This window comes from Pinus tabuliformis, chromosome J, assembly GCF_031772625.1.
Source record: "Pinus tabuliformis cultivar Carrire ecotype Pingquan chromosome J, CPIR1, whole genome shotgun sequence".
Lineage (NCBI taxonomy): Eukaryota > Viridiplantae > Streptophyta > Pinopsida > Pinales > Pinaceae > Pinus > Pinus tabuliformis.
This window is the reverse complement of record NC_142295.1, coordinates 1,094,270,843-1,094,294,659: the sequence shown is the minus strand read 5'-3', so window position 1 is coordinate 1,094,294,659 and position 23,817 is coordinate 1,094,270,843. Positions and strand designations below refer to the sequence as shown.

Here is a 23,817-nt window from a genome sequence, read left to right as displayed (position 1 = left end):
ACGTGCCATATGACCAATGTTATGACACTTGAAGCATTCTACATTGTTCATGAATAAGAATTCATGATTTCTTCCTGCAAAATTGTTTCTTGGAGATTGTTGGGGACCATAATATCTATCTTTATGAGATGGTTGGAGACCATAATATCTATCTTTATGAGATGGTTGGGGACCATAACATCTATCTTTGTGATATGCTTTACAATCTTTTGCCATGTGACCAAAGTTTGTACAAGAATAACAATAACCAAAAAATGAACTTTGGTACCTGGGAGATGGAGATTTCCTTGATGTACTTCTAAAGCCTTTCTGCCTTGGGATCCTTTGATGATAACCATTGCCTCTCGCATCTTTGACATCATCTACATTTCTTCTTGGAGCAGGATTTCTTCATGAGCAAGATTTCTTCCTTTGTAACCTTGATGTTTCTCCTTGCCTTTGCTGGAACTGGGAGCATCACCATTTCTTTATGGCTTCTTCACATCCCTTTTGTTTGAAGCATTATCATTCTTGTTTGAGGATTCACCTGCATACCCGAGACCTGATTTATCAAATGGACATCTGTGATAGCTGAGCATGTCATCCAAGGCCTGAGAGCTCTTCAAGATTTTGTTCATCCCTTCAACCTTTTTTCTGAGGAAGACAATCTCTTCTTCCAATCTTTCACACTCATTATTCTTCTTAGCAAGTTGTTTCTCAGTTTCTTCCTTGATACGAGTAGCTTCATCTGCTTCTATTTTAAGGGAGATGATATTTGACTTCATTTTGAAGATTTCTTCATCCTTTGCTTTTAGTTGACATATCATGGTGTTTCTTTCCTTTCCTGCTTCATCAACCTGTCCTTCTATGACTTCCAATGCTTCCATTGTCTTCTCAACTCCTTGTGCTTGTTTCCTTGCTTCTTGTAGTTGAGATATGAGAGAGGAGACCTCTACCTTGTACTAGCCAATCTCTTCTTCAAGTTTGTTCAAGCTCTTGTACCTTTGTTCAAGTTGACTTGACAAGGTATCTTCCTGTTTCTTTGCTTTATCCAATTGATTTGTCATGGATATGACTTCTTCATGATGCTTTCTTTTGCTTTGATGAAATTCCTTCTTAAGCTTAGCAAGCTCTTCATCCCTTTCTTGTACTTGACACTTGACAAGGTCAACTTTCTCCCTTGTTTGATCTTGGTCACCAGCTAGTGCTATCTTCTTAAGTTCCTCATTTTCCTTTTTCAAATTGTTAATCTCTTCCATGGCAGCCATAAGTTGAGCAAGGAGATCTTCTACAAAATCTTTTTCATTCTCTTCATCTTCTAGGTCTGCTTTAGCCTTGATGTCATCATTCTCATTTTCAGCTTCTATGATGGGTTTTGGATTTCCTTCTTGATTTCCATCACCTTCTTGACTGATGGGCATGGTCAATGCTCCTTTTGAGTGAAGGTCGTGAAGTTTGTCCATATACCCTTTGCTGATGAATATTTTCCTAGATTGTTCTTTATAGAATCAGGTAGCCCATTCAAGATTGCCTTCATTGCTTTTGCATTGTACTCCTTGGATTCTCCATCTATCCTGCTATCACCAATCACTGATTTCCAGATTTCAATGCCTTGAGTCTGTAAGAAATTCCTCATTCTTGCTTCCCATATATTAAAGTTCCCATTGAACCATGGAGTCTCCTCAAATTGAGTAGTAGAGGGAGACACATCCTTAGGAGGATTGGAGACTTTCTTCCTTGACTTCACCATTTGTGTTCTAAGGATCAACCTTCAAGTTGTTAGGCTTCGAATCAAGGTACTTGCTCTGATACCAATTGTTGGAAATACTGAGGAGGGGGTGAATTAGTATTTCTTTTTCAACTATTATTTTACAAGTTAAAGCATTTATATTCAGAACACAAGATGAACAACAAGTATCAATGCTTTCATTAATATAATCTTTGCAATAAAATAGATACAATATATAAATGGTTGCAATCAATTGCCAAGCACCAACTTGGACTTTGGTGAGGCTCCAACCTCCAGAGCTCCAACAATGTTTCGCCAAGGCAACAATCTTGGACTTAGGAGCACCAACTCCCAAGGACTTCAATCCTTTCAGTTCCTAAGACACCAGTCCCAAGGACACCAATCCTTCCTACTTCTGAGGCACCAATCCCAAGGACTCCAATCCTTCTTACTTTTGAGGCATCAACCCCAAGGACTCCAATCCTTCTTACTTCTGAGGCACCAACCCCAAGGGTTCCGACCCAATCTTGTCAAGGCATGTTTGATAGTAATGTTCTACTCTCAGAACTCTTCTTTACTGAGTTCTGTCTGTTTACAACTTCACTGTAGTCTCCATGCTACAGCATCAATGACAACCAGTCTTCTTATGAAGGAGTCTTTACAACTCTTCATACTGTCCACACAGAGTCTCCAATAGCCTTCATGACCTCTGATAATGTCTCCACACAGCTTTAGTGAGTCTACTATTAGCTGCACTAAGCTCTGCATAAGAACCAACTTTCTGTTCAAGCATCCGTTCTTACTGTCATAGTAAATGCTTCAGCATGACTACTTCTCTACTGACTACTTCTCCCTTCAAACAATGTCAGATAAAACTTTATTTATTACATCCCATAATTGTTCTACAAATTGCATTGTGTACCTGATTAATTCTTTCACAGGGTAACACAATTAGCAGAGAAGCTCACCCTTCGAATGCCTCCTGTCCTGTTGGTCCTTTGGCCCTTTTCTGTTCTGTTGGACCCTACAGCTGCCTCTGTTTCCTCCAGCTTTTTCAACAACACTTCCACTTTCCTTGTTCTCTGTTTTTATATCTTCCTGATGCCTCTGACCGTCGGTTTCCTCTTTCCGCTGGCTCTTTGGCTTCCTCCTCAGTTGCTGTAGTTTCCTCTGCCTCGCTTGATCCTTCGGCTTCCCTCCTTGGTCGCTGTAGTTTCCTCTGCCTATTCGGATTAGCCAATGCTTCACGGACACGTTAATACAGAAGAGAAGGCCGAATTACAAAGGAAATGATGTTTATTAAACCATATCAGAGAGAGGTCCCTTTTTTTTCTTTAATAACGTTCATACACAGGGCTTTACTGTTAACAGAGAGACTATACCAATCAGGAGGCCCCACCTGCCACATCACCATCGCAATCGCCATCGTTTAGGCCTACTGAACTATTGGAACCGTTATTTATGCATTTTGGCCTTCAAACCCTGCGCAATACAACTATTTGAAATACACAGCAATATATGGAAAAACTCGACCGAATGCTTAAGGTCGGACTTCAAATTCACTACACCTGCATCTATAACTTCATCGGGTCCGTTGTGTAATCGCAATCAGTAGTCGCAGCTTCCGAAGGTCCTGTATAAGTTGAGCCCATAACATCGCCGATGGCTGATGGCCCTGCTGGACGCGATATAGTATTAAGTTGTGTTTCAATCGGACCATCGGGGCTACAGCGTATGTCGCAATCGACGCTTTCAAAGCAGCGAGGCCTTAAGCACTTGCGATATGTCGGATGCGACATAGCATTAAGTCATATTCTAGTGTTTAAGTGGGTCCGCATGCTTTATCACAATCGGCGCTTTGCGAGGTCCGATAGGCAGATGCGATATACAATAAAGCGTTTCATAATGTTGCAGCGGGTCTACAACGTATCGCTATTATATATATATATATATATATATATATATATATATATATATATATATATATATATATATATATATATATATATGTTGCAATTTGCAAGTTTTAATGCAGCAAGGCTTAGAGCCCAAATATAACGATACAAATGAAATACACTTAGAACCCACTTTGAAGCACTTACCCGGACTTCCACTATTTATACACCCAGACATATATGTCTCATCGAGTCCGCACATATATATCGCTGTCGGGGGTTTCAGGTAGTGGCTCATAGTAGAACCCGCCGATTATAATATCGCCGATATATATATACTCCGCCTCTATACTCCGATATATATATATTTGCCGCCTCCGATAGTGTATTCCGATATATACACTATTTTCCGCCTCCGATAGTGTATATTGCATATGTATATTATATGCTGCTCCGCCTCTACCTTTAGCCTTTATGTCTTCCGCATATATATGTATTCCGCTCTTCTTTGGCTCTTTGGCATATATTACTCTCGATATGGCTCCTTGGCATATACTACTCTCGATATGGCTCCGGTAGCTCCGATAGCTCTGTTTTGCTCCTCCAATAGCTCTGCTTTGCTCCTCCGATATGCTAACTCCTCTCGGTTCTTCTTGGGCATGTATTACATGCGATGCTCCTCCGATGTGGCTCCTCTTGCTCCAATGTCTTCCTTTGGCTTTGCAATGTCTTTCAATGACCTCCTTTGATATGCCTCCTTTGTTAACTCCTCCGTTAACAGACTCTTGCTTATGGCTTGGCCATCTTGATGGCCCTGCTCCCGTCTCTTCATGGATCTGCTCTACTTCCCCTTCATGGATCATCTATTATCTAGAATATTGCCATATTGACATCAATGACAACCTAGGTCAACATGAAGATGCCGAGAGACATATTGCACCAAGGTGGGCTTTCCGTGAGAGCAAGAAGCCGAACAGGTATCAACGATACTTGACCGTCATGAGCACTATCATTCAAAATGAGCCTTCATCATTTGAATAAATCGTGAAGCAACAAGTATGGAAGGATGTTATGAATGAAGAATACGAGCCAATCATGAAGAATGATGTCTGGGATGTGGTCCCTAGACCCCAGGACAAATTGGTTGTCACCTCTAAGTGGCTCTACAAAATCAAGCATGGAGCTGATGGAAGTGCAGAAAAGTTCAAGGCTCATTTTGTTGCTCGAGGCTTCTCTCAAAAGGAAGGTGTAGATTACGATAAGATATTTGCACCTGTTGCCCGATACACCACCATCCACTCAATCATAGCCCTTGATGCCTTGCAAGGATGGAACCTACATCAGATGGATGTCAAGACCGCTTTCTTGCATGGTTCAATTAAAGAGGAAGTCTATGTGGAACAACCCGAGGGGTTTGAGGTTCATGACCGGGAATCTCATGTGTGCAAGTTGAAGAAAGCACTTTATGGCTTGAAGCAAGCACCCCGGGCTTGGTATGAGAGGATTGATAGCTATCTGATGAAGCTAAGATTCACTAGAAGTGAAGTTGATCCAAACCTTTACTTTAAGGTTGAAGATGATAAACCTCTCATACTGGTACTTTATGTGGACGACGTCTTTCTGACAGGTGCAGACCCTCTCATTCTCAAATGCAAGAGGGAGGTGGCATCTGAATTTGAGATGAAGGACCTAGGACTGATGCACTACTTCCTAGGGTTGGAGGTCTGGCAAAAGCCAGGAGAAATTTTTTTATCTCAAGGAAAATATGTTGTGAAGATATTGGAGAGATTTGGGATGGTGGACTACAAGCCTGTGACTACCCCGATGGAACTTAACTTCAAGAAGCTATGTGGTAGTGCTGTCGGACCTTAATTGGGAAATGCTTCTAAGTATCGTCAACTCATAGAAGCACTCATATTCTTAGTGAACTCCCATCCGGACATACGTTTTGCAGTTAATACGTTGAGCCAATATATGGTTGAGCCTCATCATATACATTGGATTGGTGCCAAGAATCTTCTGAGATATCTTCGGGGCAAACACTCATGGACTAAGATATGTTGTCGAAGGTGTGAGGCTACATGGTTATTTTGACGCTGATTGGGCTAACAGTGTGGTGGATTGCAAGAGCACTTCTAGGTGTTGTTTTTCTTTGGGTTCTGCTTCGATATCCTGGATGAGCAAGAAGCAAAAATCGGTTTCCTTGAGCACCACTGAGGCCGAATACATAGTTGCTAGTATGGCCTCCTGTGAAGTTGTCTGGTTGAGGAAGCTCTTCAGTGAGCTGTTTGGACATGTGTTGGATACCATCATGATCCCCTGCGACAACCAGAGTGGGATCTAATTATCAGTGAATCCCTTATTTCATGATTGCTCCAAGCACATAGATATCAGGTACCACTTTATCCAGGATATGGTACAACAAGGAGCAATAAGGCTCCATCACATTGGGACTGATTTGCAGGTCGTCGATATTCTGATAAATCCCCTGGGGAAGGTCAAGTTCTTAGCCTTCCGAGAACGACTTGGAGTGGTGGAGAGACCCTCTTCTGAGGGTCCTGTATGATATGGACATTGAGCTCTAGGAGCTCCGGGGTGCTTGGGGTACTTCTTGGAGCAATGAGCAACCATAGGGTGAGTGGTTCAGCCTTCCCCTAGTGGTTTGCTGTGTACAGGGTGAGTGGTTCAGCCTTCCCCTGTGATACCCAGTGGCGACATGTAGGCAGGATGAGTGGTTCATCCTTCTCCTCCTGAGACATCCTACCCATGCAGTCCAAGACTCATGGGAAGTACCTCTCATCTAGCCAATGAGTAGGGAAATGAGGATAGGGAACATAGTACTACCAATGAATGCATCGTGTACTACCATACTCCCTATGCTAGGGTGACCGATAATGATCTGGGATCAATTGGAACTGACTTCGGGTCAGTAAGAGTGGTATGACATACTCTCTTTTGATTGGAATTGACTTTGGGTCAGTAACAGTGGTATGAGACACTCTCTTTTGTCTAGGACTGACTTCGGGTCAGTAGAGAATGGTTTGATACATTCTCAATCACTTCTTCTTCTTCATAGTTCAGCAGAGCAGAGCAAAGCAGTGCATTGATGGTAGAGATAGTACCGACTGGCAGATGGTTTAGCAGATGGAGTTCTCCCTAGTTGAGAGGAAGTGTTAAAATTGGCAACTAGGGCCAAACTCTACATGGGTCGTCTTATTTATGACAGCTGATATTTTTCTTGGATTCCTCTCTCCGAGAGGTGTAGCATTGATCTAAAGATCATCCGATTCCGACATGTAAAAATGAAGATATGAATTTATTTATATAATGGACAAATTGTCAAGGTCAGCCAGAAAGCAAAACAGGCATTCAAACCCCCAACTCATCCTCAACGTGGCATATAAAAGGTGGAGACCTCAAGTCATTTTATCATCATCTCATCTTCACACCTCTCTCCTCACTTGATTAGGTCTGCTAATCTGGGCAGCTGTCTCTCGCACGTGCGAAGGAAGGAGGGTGTTTTTCTGTTTGACCATTTGACTGCGTTGACCAACATTGACCGAATTTCAGAGGCTGTATTTTGGGTCGCATTGACCAGTGTTGACCTCCTTTTGACTGTGGATTGGGTGAGGTATCTTCTCTTTGGCAAGTTGCAGATCTAGGCACTAATATCCAGGTGATCTGACCTCTCATTTGACCAGCATTTACTACCCTAAGGCTGGCCACAGTTTGACTTTCGTTGACCAACTTTTGATTGGACTTTTTTGGACTGTTTTGGGCTGATTGGGCTTGTTGTTAGAGGCCGAAGTTGACTGGGTTTGAACGAGCTGTTTAGAGGAAGAATTTTGCCATGTTTGACCATCGTTGACTTTTCTGGTTAGGGCTTCTTGCTGCTGTCATAAATTATCATATTTGTAATTTGTGCTATCTCTCTCTCTACTGAACTATTGAAGAATATAAAAAGAATTGATCAAGGGTTTTGTTGGACACCTAATCCTAAAGGGTTAGTGTGGAATTCGAATGGACAAAAGCAGTCCAAGAGACCTTGGGATCTGAATCCCAAGAGTCACATATGTGTACTATAAATGTGTATCTTATGTTAATAAAAAAAGAAACTCATTGATTTATCTTTCACACTGTTTTACTATCCATGTGTGTTTAACATGGTATCAGAGCCACTTGTTTTTCTGTGGCCTGTTATGTGCATGTCAGTCCTGGCCCTCTGCCATATTCTTTTCCAGCGCTCCTGACATGCTGCCACTGCCTCTGCCATATAACGCATCTATCCAAGCCGTTATGAGACCTGCGTTCTCTGTCCATATAAGCACCATTTAAAAGCGCTGCACCACCTGGGATTTATCATTATTCCTTGACAAAACTGTGTTTAATGATGCGCTGCTCATTTCTGCCATATGACTGCATTTGTTAGAACTGTGTTTAATGCGTTTTTATGTCGGTTTCATATTCTTCTCTGACTGCAATTCTCCCACAGAGAAACGCCCCAAAATTTGTAACGCTTGTCCGTTGATGGTATATACGTTACCTCGGTCCCTCGGTCTTGAGTAACAACTTTATTGCCATAATATGCTCTTCCTCTGACAATTCTCTGCACATCCGTTTTTGGTATAATCTGCCAACCGTTACACCTCCGACGTGACTCCATACGCGGCTGGATTGGTGAACGCTCCCTGACAAAGAATTGTTGCGGTGTTTTATGTCTGCCACGGGTTGCCATGAAAACAAAATTTAATCCATTCTGCTGAGTATTGTTGCGGATTTCTAGTCTCCTGGTGCAACCTTCTTGGATTCTCCTTGCAGTTTACCAGACAGCGCTGACCATGTTGTCGTTGCGCCAACTTCTTTCCTGCTCTGCGCTTCTTCCCATCAAAATTATTGACGTTCAATGACTTTTGGTTGGTCCTTTCTGATAATTTCTCACCAGAAGTTAAATTAGTTCGGTTCTTTAAAGCAAACGTTAAGATAGAAGACTTTTGTGTAAAGTTGTCCTGTCCATGACTTTTATAGAGCAGCATACAATTATATAATGCCACTCTTGTACCCGAGGTCACTAAGGTTTAACTGAGCTGCTGAAAAGTACTTCTTTGATTATCTTGTAGAGGGTTCAAATCTCATGGAGAACATGCTAACCTAAGCATCCAGGTTAGTTTCTGCAATGAAAATTGGCTGCTATAGTAACTATTCGGCATATATCTAGCGTAAATCAGTCAATGAGTCAGTGGACAGCACCGAAAACTTCATGGGCGCTACAAGCATGCAAGTTATGCAACAAAAAAAAAGTGAACAAGGCCATAGAACACATACTCCTGCTGTTCCCTGTACGAGCTTGCAGCTTACTTTCAACAAATAATATCAGCAGATAAAAAAAAAAAACAGTGTTCGTTGATTAGAAGCAGAGTTTATTATGTGGATCTGGTGAAGCAGAGTCAAAACGTATGCTGCAGTACGAAGCATTCCCATGGTAACTACAGTTGTGCCAAAAAGGCCGCCTGTTGGAGTTCCATCGAGCTCAACTAGACCTGTAGTCCGCCCAAGTCAGAAAGCAGAAATAGTTGTCCCAGTGATCGCAAGAATTGGAAGAGCAGTTGATTCAAACTCCACCGTGGACGCGTATGTATACAATGGATACATACAGGCTGTGTAGGTAAGTCCAGTAATTATATGTTTATTTAAAGGATTCATGGGAGCGCCAATAATAAAGAATTGCCGCGGAGGTGTGTAAATTAGATATATAGATGTGTTGTGCGCATAGGCTCTAATGGAGTATCGATTTAGAAGGTTTGAGGAGCAGAGATCTATATGTCCAATCCCGGTGCGCTCACATATATACGCCTGCAAGCCATAGTAAAATTGTGTAGCAGCTGCATAGTCGTGTGACGAGCTTTTCAATTTCCGAGGCGTGGAATTTATAGGTGACTGCTTCTTCTCCAACTGACTAGTCAGTGATCTGCGTGTCAACAACTTTCTTCCAAGGTTGCTGTCATTGATTCAATATATATATATGTTGGTAATTGAGACAAGATGCGGCCACAATTCCTCTAATGGTTTAGGCATCACGGATATGGTGATTCCTGTGCACAAAGCCCTTTCCGTTTGACTTGTAGAGGCGCAACGAATCAATCCCGCAGCGGAGAAAGACCTCTTATAGCCGAGGGAATGTGATTGAGAAAATGTGATGTGGATTTGTTAAAATCGTGACATGGTATATGCTCACTGTCGCTGTGATATACACGAAACAAAACGCTGTGTTGTATGTTTTGCATCTCGGACTATTGCTTCGCATGTTTCATCAACAATTCAGTCGGCTTTCAGTGTTGTTTGATATTTACATAACAGATCAGTGAAGAGGATTTTTTTTCTGTAAAGCAAATCCAAATGTTTATCATAATGATTTGCGAGTTTTTTTATCTCTTCAGTGCAGCATTCTGGATTCTTTGATATTGAAGTGTCCTATAGTCTTCCTGGGAAATCGTAATTGTGGCTATATTCTTTTGCACTGTTCTGGTGTATTACATTGGTGTATTACACTGTCTTCAATATCACTGCATCATACACTTCATGCTCAGCGATTGAACTTCTTGTTCTATTTTTATAAAGTCTACCTTCTCAGCTCTCAGTGGGAATTTATTTGTCAAACGTTTTTCACTGTATACGGAAAACATCTCTTTCTTTCTTGTAATAAACTGTTGGACTTTATGCATTGTTGCTCACTGTGAGACTGTGCATAAGCTGGTCTGTGCGTTGATCTCCGTGCAGAAGACCGAATGACTTTGACTCTGTAAACCGACTCTGCTACAGGTTGAGCTCACTAAATTTCCAGCCATTCCAGCCAATAGATTGGACCAGCGAGAAGCAGAAATCTGGTATCTCCAATGCTGAAGCAAACTAGTGGCAAGATCAGAGAATATTAATTGGTACCCCTGTCAAAGCATATGAGTATTCAAGTCCTGTCCATGACAATGTTATAATTATTGGAGTTTTGTTAACCATCATTTCTGAAGGAGTACTTGAAGGTTCCAAGCAAGTTTGCAATTGCTGCTGCCCCAGTTGTGAAACTGTATTTAAAACTCATTATAGTTTCTGTTCCTTGATTCATTTGCTGCACATTTACAAAGGATTTTTCTATGAATGGTGTTACTTTTACTCATTGAGTCATAATATTTTGACAATGAAGAATATGCCTCGAATCACTGAAATATTAGAGTTCTTAAAAACTCTCATACATTCCTCAGATCATGATACAGTGAGCATAAGCAAAGCTTCTCTGGTTGATATTAGAACCTGTTTGTATAATGTACAAGAGAATATTGATTTTTTGCAGCTTGAAACACAGCTACAACAAGAAGAATTAAAAATAAGGAGTCATTCTGAACCTGTTTCTGTTCAGAACAATGAAGCAGACTCCCATAAACAGCAAGTCAATATTGTTCAAGTTCATTCAGATCCAATACCCGATAAAGCAGCAGTTGAACATGCAGATGCAGAAACTCAATCTGCACTTCCCAAGCCCATCATCAGACCTTGGGAACAGCTTGTCCACAACAAGCACAGAACCGGTCTTGGTTATGACAAGGACTTGTCCTTTCATATTCCAGACTACTCAAAGCCCATTCAGTTTCAGAGTGTTGGATTCATTGATGACAGTTCACATGCTTCTCATGACAGTTCAGCTTCGGCTGTTCCAGAATCTGCCCCTCTTCCACAACAACAGCAACAACAACAGATCGTGAAATGCCAACATTGTGACCGAGTTGGCCATCTGAAAGATCACTGTTTTGATCTTCATCCATGTAAGCACTGTCATAAAACCACTCATTCTTCAAACAGATGCTTCAAAAACAAACGTCCTGCAAAAACAAAGATTCATCTTGGATGGATCGCTTCTTGGCAATGGGCATCAACAGCCAAGAAAATATTCCAAACACATGTCAGAACTTGTTCCAGAATATTGAACAGTCTTGCAGTTGAGTTTTCTCCATCTTCTCACCTTGTACCTGATAGGGGGGGAAATGATGATCATCTACAAGCTTCAAAGTCACATCAAGCGAGCCTGAGCCACAACCTGCCACACCAGTTTCAGAGTTGTAGCCAGAGACAAAGATGCCCGTGAACAGATTGAGAACACTTCCTCTAGCAGAAGACACCAGCTTCTTGCCAGTTTTAGAAGAGTTCAGGAATTGCATTAAGCATTCCAGAGTTGTTGGTTATCCTTAAACCATCACAGTTTGAGACTTCCCTTTTCAGGTTGAAGTTTTACCTTTTATGCGGGGTGAGACCTCCCTTTTATGGTTGAAGGTTTCCCTCTTTAAAACAATGGGATCACTTCCTCTAGCAGAAAACTTCAGTTTCTTGCCAGTTTTGGAAGAGTTCCGGGAACTGCACTAAGCGTTCTAGTGTTGGTGGTCATCCTTAAACCACCGCCCTTTTTTACCAACATTTCATAGAGCACATTCAGCCTAGTGCTGCCATGCATTTTTTTGCCCATGTTGTATTACAGCTCTCTTCTTGGACTCATACATAACCCTTCGGATTAAGGGGGGGAATGTTGGACACCTAATCCTAAAGGGTTAGTGTGGAATTCGAATGGACAAAAGCAGTCCAAGAGACCTTGGGATCTGAATCCCAAGAGTCACATATGTGTACTATAAATGTGTATCTTATGTTAATAAAAAAAGAAACTCATTGATTTATCTTTCACACTGTTTTACTATCCATGTGTGTTTAACAGGTTTCCCCACATTGGGGTTTGTCCTTGGCTAGTGCCACATCTTGTGTCCTCTTGTCTTGGCTTGTCTTCTATTGTTTATGTTTATGTTCTATATGCATTTTACTATCATGTTGATGTGATTACTAAACTGGATATTGATATTGGGCTAATAAAGAAATTGAAGTAAATTGCTCTTAAGCATAGAACATACCATTGTTACCTAAAATTAACAATATACCTACAAATGAGCAGGTAGTTGATATTCTGAAGAAAGCTCTGGGGAAGGCGAGATTCATCTTCTTTAGAGACAAGTTGGGTGTTCTACTAAACACCTTCCTTGCTAAGAGGGATTGTTAGTTTGTGTAGCTCAGACAGGTGTTCTAGTCTCAAATTATGTCCATGAGGCTACGGAACACATTTTCTCCAATACCCAGAATTGGTTTTGCGAGAAAAGGGCTTGATTAGATTTATCTAAGTAGTTGAAAACTTTTCCTAAGTCTAACTTAGGGAAATAGCTTAATTAATTAGTATTAATTGGGGTAAATCGATTTTCCTCTAGAGACTTCCAGAAAAGTCACTTGATGGGGTCAAGATGATCTTAGCCATTGATTGTGATTAGATCATGGCCATTGATTTGTCAACGACAGATTATAAGAGAAAATCGATGGGCATTTGGGGAACACATCAAGACACAAAGTTGCAATGATAGCAAGGGTGCAGAGGCAGCACAGGGACATCAACAGCAGGGGTTTGAGCAGAGATTCTTCACAAATATTTCCAGGGAGAGTTGGAGATCAATTTTTCTTCAGAGAGAGGCCAATTTTCAAGTGGTGCAAGTTGCTCCAGTAGGGGGTGCAAATTACCTTAGCAAGCAATGTGAATTGCTCATAGAGGGAGAAAATCTGGAGCAAGAAAAATTCGCAAGAGAGATCAATTTGCCAGTAAAGGTCAAGATTTTCTAGTGGAGGCCGAGATAATTTTCCCAACTAGTGCAAGTTACCAGGAGGGCCGAGTTTATCTGCTAGGCCGAACGTGTGAGCCAGAACAAGCTTCAGAAGGGAGGCCGAATTTGCTTTGGTGGGACGAATTGCTTCCAGGAGGCCAAGGAGACTTGCAGAATTGATAAGAAAAATTTTCCAGAGGTTTCCCATTTTATGGCAACTAGTTGTAATATTTTGCTGAAAAATTTAATAATTAAAACCCTCACCTACAGAAATAGTTTTCCCTTCAGGGTTTTTCTAGGGACATTTGTCCGAAAATACTAGTGTTCAATATTTGTGTGTGCATAATTTTCTCAGTTCTTGTGGTTATTTATTTTTCAGTGAAGTTGTAGTTGTGTTTTATTCAATATTTTCCACAAGTAATTTGCAGTTTTGTTTTATTCAATATTTTCCACAAGTAACTTGCAGTTGAGAAATAATCTAAACATATAGGACAACAATAACCAGTAATTGCAACAGTATTTAAAATTTCACAGGAGACAGCTGCAGAGTCAGTACAAGGACACAATAGATCAATTCTCAGTTGCAGTAGTCGCAGTAGCAGCAGCATGAGATCAAATGCAGCGCAGGCAGAGTTGGCAGCAGTGCAGGGTGGCAAAATGCAATGTCAATAGTGTTAATTTTTTTCTTAGGGATGCATTGTTCTTTGCTTTAGATAATTGCAATTCAATATTTTTCATATTTCATTCACCCCATAGCATTTAAACATCATTAGCAATTATATAGAAAGAACAATGATATCATGAACAATGCAGCGGACCAATAAAAGGAACATAAGAAGAAAAGCATGCACAGATAGGGACACCATGATTTGGTTAGAGGCCAGGGCAAAACCCCACAAGGGGGAAAATCCTTCCAAATTCTTCTTCTTCTATTAGATTGTCATCGATTGTTCTATTGAGATACAAAGTACATCTATAGTGAGATACTGAGATACAAAGTACATCTATAGTGAGATACTTCATTACATCAAGCCACCAAGGGCCTACCTAGGTCTATTCACAACTTCATTTGTGAACTGACATTCAATAATTCGAGAAAGATGTTGCCAAGTCACACCACCATATCTGATACCCAATATTCATCATTATTGCCATGCATGTGCAAAGCTCACTGTTAAGGAAGAAGCCCTTAGTCGTAGTCACTGTAGGCAACCACAAATCATCCAAACATAGGATAATAGAACACTTCTATGAAGAATATACTGTCATTGCAGAGGATAATATAAAGTCACCATAGAGCTATTACAATAATGAACTACTGAAGAGGTACCACATTATATATCGATGCAGAGAAATAATGAATTGATGTCATACATAATATTGTGATACCAATCATATCTGTTTCATATATGTGAGATAGAGATGTGATACTGTTATACCAATGTTGTCATCATTGTCATGCCAACTATGCCAACACAGTTATCTTTGTCATGCAACATTGTTATATGAACCACCACTGTGAAATGTCAAGGCTAAGAATATACTATCACTGTAGAGAATAATATATAGTCACTGTTGAGTTACCACAACACTGTTGTAGAAATACCATACTTCTACCACTAAAGAACTATCACAATATAACACTATGGAAATACCATTATATAAATACCACAACGTACTACTGTATGCACTAAGCCCCAGTAGTAATACTACTGTTGTGATACCTTACTATAGATTCAATAGAGAATAATGACAATTACACATAGAGCCATTAATGTAAGTTATTGAAGTCGAATTACTGATACAAGAGCGAGCTACATGGAAATTACTGATATAGGATGAGAGTGCCACTGAGAATGAGTGTATGAGAGAATCACAATTATAGAATCAATGAGACCACAGAGATTGATTGCCATATCCAAATCGCAGTGTTTGATTGCCATATAAATGTGCAACGATTTGTTTTTCATATAAACTAAATCAAGACAGTAGACCATACCATGCAAAGGATTGAAAGATGCAGATCATGGTAAGTGAAGGTGCCATAATGTAATGACATGCGATAGAAGTTTTGCAGCAAACGTCCTGCAGCCAGATTACCTGTACCATATGGGAGAGAAATAGTCTTGAACATGAGTGAGAGCATAGTGCTATAGAAATCATCCTAAATCCAAAAGCGAGATTAGTTCTGTAGAATCTCAGACCAGTAACCCTTGCAACAATACACAGAGAGAGAAGCCTTTGAAAATCTTAGTGCCATCCGAACTTTTCAGACCAAACGAAGTTACAGAGGAATCCATTTTTTTTTCGTGCCAAAGAGATTAAGGTAATAGGGTATATATAGTTGTTTGAGGGTCCGAAACGACATGACATTTTGCCAAGCCGACATGATCAAATGAGTAGACCTTCAAAGTGATTTTAAATTTCAAATTTAAAAATGATATTCCCACTGAGGCTGACTTTGAATATTAAGGGCAAGAGACACTTAGTAACTTTAATTCATATTTTCATAATGCAAAACTATGCCAATTAATTTTGAATTTCATCTTTGGCAATCAAAGGAAACTCTTCCCGAAGTTGTCCCACAATTTAACACTCCCTCTCAGCTAGGGAGGAATTTTCATCCAGAATAACTCATCATAGTTGCATCATGACAAGTCTCGAGAGAACATATCTCAACCATAAGAAAGACACCTGAATAGCCAATAGGAGGCATCCATAACCAATGATAGGGGAGATCAGCCCTCCAAACCCTACTAGTCTTGAAGACATATTCCATAGCTATATCAATAAGACATCCATCTCAATCATCAGCTAAACAAGAAGAAGAATCATCATCGAGGAACTCAATTCAGTCATCATCATAGGAGAGCATTAGGCTTCAACCCTATATCCAATAATCATCTGAAGGGTAATCATCATTAAGACATATCTCAACTCAACTCATCTCTGCTCATCTCCATTTGTTGAACAATCTCGAATCTAAAGAAGAAGAAGAATCTGACATCATAGGGGAGCCCAACTCAACCCACAACAACATCGGAGAGCTTAGCTCAATCCGGAACAACATCAAGGAGCCCTACTCGACCTGGAACCACATCGGGAAGCCTAGCTCAACCTAGAATATCTGCCAACAGGGAGCCAAATGCTACCACCCGGAATCCATAGACAATAAAAGGTATATCACTTACCTTGAGGTAAGGATCGCACCTATCCCATTGCCTGGAGATAATAGGAGGGATACCACTTACCATAAATGGTAAGGATCGCGCCTATCCTATTATCTGTTGATCTTCCCAACATGACCCTAAAGAGTCAAGTGATAGAACACCTACATCTCTAGCTTGAGCGGGATGCCACTTACCATAAATGGTAATGATCGCGCCTAACTGAAGCGGCTAACACCCATTGGCCAGATGGGTGGGAAAGACAGATGCCAACTAGGGTATACTCTATCAAATCCAAAGGTCCCTCAACCCTAAGAGCTCTAAGGCTCAATTTCTCACCCTGGGAGCTCAAACATGGGGGAAGAGCATAGCTCCATGTCCTTGATCAGCTCGGACCCTTGCCCAGGAAGGTCACAACCATCAATCCATGATACTCTATGAAGATCAGAAACATATTAAAGTGCTCATATCTGGTACCGGCTCAAACAACTTACCTACTATTATCCTATCCATATAGGACATCAAATGTTAAAGCAAATATATAACATAAAGAACAAAATACCATATTCATCTTTCTCCCTCTCATGCACGGAGGCAGCAATCACAAGCTTAAGCTTGTCTTATACAGGAACATTCTCTCAATCCATGAAGATTTCTCTGATCCAGCTATATATGGTTAGACTCTGTCTAACTCAGAGTGCATACAAGGATCCATCCAATCCAATAACAATAATCCATTAATGCAATCCAACATTCCATAAAAGTGCTTCTATATGAGAGGTGGATCTTGATGCTTCATGGGATAAATTAGCCCTATCAACAAAGGAATGTTAGCTCAATAATAAAAAATAACATTAGATGTACACTGCTTCATTTTGCAATCGTGGGACTTCTAATCATCCACTACAAATAGTAGGTGTTGGGATCTCATCAAGGGTTTCTCCCTCTAAATGGGAAGCCTCTTCAATCATCATCAATCACGACATCAACCTATATCTCATATGTCATGTATCAACAAAATTGTCAGATCACGTAGACAAGCCATACCAGGTTCTCATATATACATCATAGTCATGACAAGTCACCATTCGTTGGTTTATTGTCACATATGAATATGTCATCAAACATTCATCAAAGATTAGTTCACTTTATTACTTCTTTGTCGCATTACACAGATATTTCATCAGAGTCCTAACATCATCAAGTCAAGGTATCCATTTGTCACATTGTCATATTTACCATGTTGTTAGGACATCATAGTGGTTACATCTTATCAAGGCCTTATCAAGATCACTGAGAAAATGGTCATTAAATAAATCTCACAAGCACACTATTGCCATCAAGGTTACCATACTAATTAAAGGCATTCAAAACAATATCAAGTTACCGCACATCAAAATCAATGTTTTTGGCCTTACTTTCAAAACCATATGACAAGTATCCAAATGCCATATGTTGTCACTCACTGCAAATTGTGTTTTCAGTCGCCCAAAGTGCAAAAGAGCAGTAAATTTTGCAGTCATCTTCCAAGCCGCAGAATCACCCAAAGCTAAATCGGCCCCTCTCCATTGCATAGTGCTCGGAACAAGCTTTCCAATGCTATATGCAAGTCCAAAAATGGACTTCTGGATCAGAAGATGTGGCCTATTGAATTTCAGGGGTTTTGTTGCCTTTGAAATGAAGGAGAAGAGCATATCAGAGGTCCAGGAGCACATCGCAAATCACAATCCAAGTTTTCCCTTCTTGTGATACATACTCGTCCGTCTCCCTTTTTCTTTTGCGATTGAGATATCAAATATCGCAAAGTTTCCCGCTTACTGCAATAAAGTTCTATCTCCCCTCACCGATTGCAATAACTCCTCCCCCGCTGATCGCAATATCACAATTGAGGATCGCACAAATCATAAACCCCTCCTCCACCGATATTGCAAGTTCATCTGCCTGATTGCGATATTGTGAGCTTCGTCTCCCCTCGTCGATCGCGACAGCTCTCTCCCCACCAATTGTGATAAGTCCTCCCGTCGATTGCGATATCGCGATCGGGGATCGCTCAAGTCACAAACTCCTTCTCCGCCGAAGCCCCTTCCGACTTGCGATTGTGATGGATGCGATATTTTATATTGCAGTTTCTTACAGTTTCGGGTCCAGCCCGTCGGCAAAACATTATGGAATATGGTAAAAATCCCTCCCCTGTGTTGCAATTGCGATACCAACAGGCCCAGATCAACGAACATTAAATTGTCCATTTCGCTTCCGCTCAGTGGGATAGCAAGGGTATTTTTTGGCGTATGGGTCGGCAGCTGAGGTATTAAATGAAGGCACGAAGTAGTTGGAGAGCGATATGGGCTAATCCTGTGGAAACCTCCGCAACAAGAAACCCAAGACAGCAATGGCCTCAGAAATGAATTCGACTGCTTCGCTACACGTCTTCGGACAGTAAATGAAGGCATGGGACTCAAGAAGACTTAATGGCTCAGCATGGTGCTCCACTCAGATACACAACGAAGGACTGCCAGGACATTCTCCACTTCTACTCCGTAACAGGCAATTACAGTCAATCGTTATCAGATCCAGAGAGTGGTGAAGATAGGCAGTTAAGATGAAAGTGACGAGAACCAGCCGAGTAGTAGGAGAAGCCCGCTAAGGCAAAGACGTGGCCTGATCAGGGTCAATCTCAGAAACGGCAGAAGGACATCTTCCTCCATCATTGTTCTGTTTTCCTTTTCTTTTCATTATTCTGTAATTTCAATTTGTTTTCAAGAAAGGAATCAAATCCTTGGAAATCTTTTTGGGGAAGTAGAACTATCGTAGGTCGAGGCAGCTAGTCAATCAGACAGCTGGCCCTTGGCTGAGATATTTTGTAAATGTGGTTTCAAAGCCCCCCTTCTCTGTATAAAGAAGGGGGAGAAACACTTAATAAGGGTTCTGGAATTTTGCACCCGCAGTGGTCCTAATTCTTGGGTTCCATTTGGTTCTAATTGCCTGTTCATGAGGGATCAGAGCGACGCATGTTGAATGTAATGGACTAGTTATTTGGACCCTTCAAGTATTAATGAAACTCCCTGGTGATTCCAAGCAGATCAATGTGCAGTATGTTTTCCCCTCTGTAATCTCATTCCATATATGTTTTTCTTCCTCTAAAATAGTGTGATGAAGTTGTCAGTTTCTCCCTTGTTCATGATTGTATATTTGTTACCAAGTAGCAACAGTACCTGTGTTAGCTACAGATTTACTTAAGTACCTATAATATGCACATATTTGCTTGAGCTTTTGGATACAAATGTGCCCATGAGTATATGGCCTGAAACCCTAACTAGCACTCCACTCCTACCGCTCTTTCATCTTCTCCCTCTTCCATATTTCTGTTGGAACATCGTGGCTTAGGATTCTGCATTGCAATCAGCCATATGCGTCGATTTCCCTCCCTTTCCTCCTCTTCACTTTATTGCAATGTCAATACTAAGCTGCCTGTTGTTGTGTGTCGACCACCAGAACCAGGCATTTCTCTTTGAGGTTGGCTCGATTTACCCCCTGAACATTTGGACCCATGTATTGGCTTGAGTTTACCTTCATGAAGGCCGATTGAACCAAGCCCCCCTTTTATTATCTTTTTAAACTACGTGACAATTGGAGTGCAATCGAAAGCCCCTCTTGATAATCTTCCATGTACTCCTATATCTAAGATGTCCTAGGCATTGGTCTACAATCAACCCAGAGGTTGTCTCTAAGAAGCTTTCTATGTCTCCCAAAGCACTTATGCCACGGGTGTCATTAAAAGTGACAACAACTTTCTGGCGTCGTTGTCGTGGAACAGATTATAATATTTTTCCTTGGGTACGACAAATTTTTACATTCCCTCTGTTAGGTGAGCAAGGGAAGTGTGGGTTGAAGATATCTCACCTTGGCGACTCCATTGTTTTAATTCTATGGTAAACATCATGGTGACTCCACTATCCATATCTCTATTTGATCATCTCGGCTTTCAAACAACCTCATACTCACTCTGATGCCGAAAACTTTCCCTACCTTTGAAACTGAGATCACTCACCTGGGGGGTTTTCAAAATGGCCATTCCATCATTCCTGACCAACAAATTTTCCCCACTGGATTTTTCTTCTATTATTGGTTATCCCAATCATGTCCCTTCAGTGCATGAATGGAATACCTATTTGCCTAGATTCAGTGGAGACACAAATAGAAGGCCTGACCAGCACCTCAAAGATTTTCATGAATGCATGGAACAGTAGGATATTATTTTTGAAGATGCGTGAATGAAATTGTTCATGTACTCTTTAGAAGACGATTTAAGAATTTGGTAGAGAACAATACCTCATGGCAGCGTATCTTTATTAAAATATTTTCATATAGCATTCCATCGTTATTGCAAAAGATTTTATCCACTGAATGCTCTGTTTGAAGATTGTTCTGCACATTTTAATGATGAAGATATTCCTGAGGTTGATGACCCTATTGAAGATGTTTGTGGAGCTCCGCTCCAAGAAAACATCTACGGGCATCAAGAAGCATCACCCAATGACTAAGAAAGCAAAGGCGGAAACATCATCGAGTTGCAAATAAGCCCTCAGCGATCTTATTCGGCCGAATTTGATGTGTCTCCTTCTTATGATGTATATGACTCTAACAAAGAGTCAAGTGATACAGAGGTACAACACTCCCAGGCATGGGACGCTGCGCAAAAAGAGGAGGCCCACCGGGAAGTTAATAAAGAGGCTCCAGTTTACAATGCACATCCTTCACCTGGAGCACACGATCAAGAACCTCCTCCGATTTATGCTTCATATTATTCAGAGGAGGATGAGACAGCTACGGAGATTCAAAGGGAGTTGTTTACCGGCAAGTGGGGAGAAGGCTCCCAGCAGCCAATTCTTCAAGAAGAGCCCAAATCTGAAGGACCAATCAGTGTCTGTGATCACTTATTGCAGAAAGGTCCCTATTGGGAATTCTCAGTAGGCCCTCCAGTCTATGACTCTTACAGTTCAGAAAATGAAGATTCTATTGCAGATTTCCAAGAGGGTTGGCCCGTTGACAAATGGATAGCAAAAGATCAACGACAAGATTTTCTTAAAAAATCTAAGGCTGAGGAGTTGAACAGTATTTGTGGTTGCCTTGACCAAGAAGATACCGATCAGCAGACCTTCCATGAAAATAAGGCAGCTACAACTTTTTTTGGTCGTCTCTATGACCCTGCAGCTGATTACATGAGCACATTCTTAAGTCAGCATCAGAGGTTGTTTCTGGAGTATGCATCAAGCTTTTCATTTGCAGATTTTTCATGGTGCATGCTTATTTTAATTTTTAAATTTCAGCAGCATGGAGGCATAAGGTCCAGTACTCTAATGTTGGCTTGGCTCCATTGGAGGGTTGAACTCACTTAGGTGAATTAAGCCTTGTACATAATTAGGAGTTGTACATAAATAAGCTCACTCGATGAGCAATTAATTTCTAGTTGTAAGAGTTTATATTTCAGAATTTCAGTTTAGTGAGGAAAGGACTCCCTGCAAACAAAGTTTCATCGAGATTTTATGGTTGTATAAGTTCATTATATTTTTAACTCCATGCCCAATGGTGAAGGCTACTAGTCTGCATGTTCTTAGCACCTTGCCAACAAGGCACTGTCCCCAGCTGGAGCCAATGTTGTCACTCACTGCAAATTGTGTTTTTAGTCGCCCAAAGTGAAAAAGAGCAGTAAATTTTGCAGACATCTTCCAAGCCGCAAAATCACTCAAAGCTAAATCGGCCCCTATCCATTGCATAGTGCTCAGAACAAGCTTTTCAACGATATATGGAAGTCTGAAAATGGACTTCTGGATCAGAAGATATGGCCTATTGAAGTTTAGGGGTTTTGTTGCCTTTGAAATGAAGAAGAAGAGCATATTAGAGGTCCGGGAGCACATCGCAAATCGCAATCGGAGTTTCCCTTTTTGTGATACATAGCCGCCCGTCTCACTTTTTCTTTTATGATTGCAATATCGCATATCGCAAAGTTTCTCGCTTACCGCAATAGAGTTCTGTCTCCCCTCGCCGATTGCAATAACTCCTCCCCCAACTAATCGCGATATCGCAATCGGGGATCGCACAAATCATAAACCCCTCCTCCGCCGATATCGCAAGTTCATCCTGTTGATTGCGATATCATGAGTTCTGTCTCCCCTCGCCAATTGCGACAGTTCTCTCCCTGCCAATTGCAATAAGTCCTCCCCCGCCGATTGTGATATCGTAATCAAGGATCGCTCAAGTCACAATTCCTCCTCCGTCGAATCCCCTTCCGACTTGCGATTGCGATGGATGCGATATTTTATATTGCAATTTGTTACAGTTTTGGGTCCAGCCCATCTGCAAAACATTATGGAATATGGTAAAAATCCCTCCCCTGTGTTGCGATTGTGATACCAAAGGCCCAGATCAATGGCCCGGATTAATGGCCCAAATCAACGAACATTAAATTGCCTATTTTGCTTCCGCTCAATGGGACAGCGAGGGTATTTTTCGACGTATGGGTCAGCAGCTGAGGTATTAAATGAAGGCACGGAGCAATTGGAGAGCGATATGGGCTAATCCTATGGAAACCTCCACAACAAGAAACCCGGGATATCAATGGCCTTGTTGACCACTACGTGTCAACTACCCATAGCAGTACACCCCATTTTTTTCACAAAAGGGATAGCGCTTGATCAACGTGTCCATGCCATTCCACTGTCATCTTCAGCCCGATCATGTTATCTTGTAAACCCAATTTGCATGTGTAAATTGTAAATAATCTTAGCATATTTGTGTCATGTATGTATTTGCCTAGGTAAACCTAATCTTCTAGTGATAATTTACATTTCGAAAGGTTTTTTGTCTTACCGACCCATGGTCGGCAGAGTTTTCCTTCAGCCTAACCCCAAAGCCGGAATGGAATTTGTCATTAGAATCTTAGAGGAATCCTAGTGTGCTAGGTCGAGTCTATGTAAAAGTAATTTGGAAATAATCCTAACTATTTGGTTAGGTTATTACAAATTGCTTGATCTGCTACATTATGTTTGTGTCGCAGAACTGGGTGGTCTATGAGGGTCTATGTCGAATGTATTTTCCCCTTGAGATGTAAAATTGTGAAAATGATGATGTAAAGTGTCTTGAGGGTTAGAAAAAGTTTTATCCCCTCATAAGTCCTAGGTCCTAGGTGATTTTTCCAAAGGCTAAGTTCGAGGGTTCAATAAAAATAAAAAAAATTAAAATAACTAAAAATAACTAAAAAATTAAAAATTAAATTAAATTAAATAAATAAAATAATAATAAGTCAAAGTTTTGAGGAAATAAATGCAAAATTTTAATTTTTTAATATATTAAAATGCATTTAAAATTTTGACGGATGAGAT

The 23,817-nt window shown here is 40.8% G+C and overlaps 1 protein-coding gene across 8 annotated transcripts in view; it reads right to left on the bottom strand.

Moving 5' to 3' along the window:
• Nucleotides 1-23,817, bottom strand: part of LOC149230848 (uncharacterized) — a 154,965-nt gene that overhangs the window by 23,577 nt on the left and 107,571 nt on the right. For 2 of the 8 annotated variants that reach the window (XR_016248033.1, XR_016248032.1), the window contains exon 5: nt 15,271-15,371. The exons of the other annotated variants lie outside the window; for them this stretch is intronic. The gene's annotated coding sequence lies outside the window, so the exon portion shown is untranslated. The remainder of the gene's footprint in view (nt 1-15,270; nt 15,372-23,817) is intronic. 8 annotated transcript variants of the gene reach the window in all.